Source organism: Salmo salar, chromosome ssa11 (assembly GCF_905237065.1).
Source record: "Salmo salar chromosome ssa11, Ssal_v3.1, whole genome shotgun sequence".
NCBI classification, from domain to species: domain Eukaryota; kingdom Metazoa; phylum Chordata; class Actinopteri; order Salmoniformes; family Salmonidae; genus Salmo; species Salmo salar.
Genome location: NC_059452.1, coordinates 65,961,143 through 65,963,406, shown reverse-complemented (window position 1 = coordinate 65,963,406; position 2,264 = coordinate 65,961,143). Strand labels below are relative to the sequence as shown.

General features: G+C 48.5%; 1 long non-coding RNA gene across 1 annotated transcript; it reads left to right on the top strand.

Annotated features, from left to right (window-relative positions):
- The first annotated feature begins 1,087 nt into the window (after positions 1-1,087).
- LOC123725255 (uncharacterized) lies at positions 1,088-1,366 on the top strand. The gene is made up of 2 exons (XR_006757758.1): positions 1,088-1,125; positions 1,223-1,366. It is a non-coding gene; the product is annotated as an uncharacterized lncRNA (long non-coding RNA).
- The last annotated feature ends 898 nt before the right edge of the window (positions 1,367-2,264 follow it).

Sequence of the window (2,264 nt, the reverse complement as noted above, 5' to 3'; positions counted from 1 at the left end):
CTTGTAATTAGCTGGATGGCTATAGAGATTATTCCTGAATCACTCTGAGTGGTGCGGTGCAGACCAATTTACTGAATGTGTATGACAGCTCCCCGAAGCGCAAGAAGTGTGAATGATCTCACTTCTGCGGAGGCCACCTCACACTAAATGCTGTATGGCCACTGCAAATGTGGGATTGACCATGCAGAGCCTTTTATTCAGCCCTGTTCGGACACACTGCTTCTCTTCCACTTAGCTGTGCTGTCTATAGACAGCCACACTATCTATTCGTGCCACTCCCCCACTAATTTCAGTCAGGGGCAGTACAAAGGGGGGATACCACCCTTGGTGCTCTCCCCTCATTCTCATTGGGTCAGAACACTGTCAATCTGTCTCAGATTGAAGAGGAGAAGACGGTGCGTTCATCCTGGTTTTTGGCTGCTCCATCGAGTTTAATCGATGTCCGCCCCCCCCCCCTGAAATCTAATTAGCATAATAAAAAAATCCCCATTAAAAATCTCAGTTTAAGCTAGAGATACTGTATGTTTTTTTGCCACCGACAATGTCACATTTCCGCATCTGCGGTGAAAGGTGACAAAGCTAGAGCAGTGTTTGTCAGACTGAGACACCACAACGGTCTACCCAAACAATTGTCTGTAGCTTCCAAATGGTTTGGCCTATAAAACTATTATGACACCCTATGCAGGGTCACAACTTTGGTTTTAGAAGTGGACGATTTTTTTTCTTCCAGTCTTCCAAATTTTATTTCAGAACGCAGACTTCCGAGATAAGGCTAGCTAACAAGCACTGCATAGCGTGCTAGCCAGGTTCGCTAACTCACCGAAGCTGTCTGACTCCATCTCGGTGCATTCCATTTTTGGGTCTCGAGCATCCCTCACTGTCATGAATCCCGCTTCTTGAGTCTGTTTTCTACCTGAGCTGCCTGTTTTCTGTTTTGGAGTGGTTTCCTGAGGTTTCTGAACACACCCTGTCTGGTTGCCGGGCGACGAAGCTAGGCGGGAGATCTCTTGATTAACCGCACCTGCATCTCATCAGCCATCTGCACACCTGGTCCTGATCATCAACTCTTCTCTTCATAAGCTCTGACCTGACATCCATTCCCTGCCGGATCGTTAGCAATGAACAGTATGTTGTGTCAGCGTATCAGCCTCATGTTACCAGAGTTAGTTTTGTTGTTCTGTACTTTTTGCTGGTTACTCACCCCCGTTTACTCTTTCTACAGTCATCCTCCCGGAACATTCAACCCCCTTGCCTGGTCGTTGGTGTTTTCAGTGACATCATTGGATCTGCCTACTCCGCTGCCGCTCCGTCTCCTGGATTATTCTATTTTCACCTTGAGTCTGTAAATAAACACTCCTTCATTTTACTCACCTTGTCCTGGTCTGCTTCTGGGTTCAGCTTTAGAGAATCGTGACACTCACTCACCAATGCTTACACCTACTGGGGATGATGCCTTCTTTTATGGAAGTTGTTCTCATGCGGCTATTGTTGATGCAGCCCTTCCATTAATGAGTGCTAGCCACTCACCTGGATGCATCTCACAACCTAAGCCGGTCGCTTCGGGTGTCCCTGTCAAGCCTACGGGCCATGGCCCAGTGGTGGGACACTCTGCTATTGGCTAAGTTGTATACCGTAAGGTGATCACGACATCCTTATGTTTCTACAGGAGTTTTTTGAGCAGTAGCAGGCGTTGTCCATGTTAAATGTTTACATGGTGTATCTGGTGCTCAAGTGCTTCCCCCTGCTTCTGTCGGGCCAGCTTGTGCTTGTCAGAAGCAACAATATGTTAGCGGTGGCATGCACCAACAGACGAGGAGAGACTCTGTCTCTCTCCCTCCTTATCTTAACTAGCTCCCAATTGCTGGGGAGCAGTGCGCACATGCTCTTGCTTTGGGTGACGCCTGTATCCGTTTGCTTCAACTTGGGTGCAGAATTTTAACCAGGTAGCACCCTCTTTCTCAGTAGTGGAGTTTACACCCCTGGCTGGTCTTCTAGGTGGTGGAAATTTTGGGCAGGGCAAACGTAGATCTTTACGCATGGCGAGGAAACACAGTCATCTGTTTTTCTCAATAAGGGACCCTAGTGCCCCGTTGGGAGCAGAGGCTCTGGCGCACCAGTGGCAAACCCTCCTTTCCGTGCTTTCGCCAGTGGTTCTGATTCAGCCCACATTGGAGATTCTTGTGGCTCCCCGTTGACCCAGGTAGCCTTGGTTCACAGAGATCATTTGCCTTTGTAGGCAGGGACCCATGGCAAATCCCATTGCG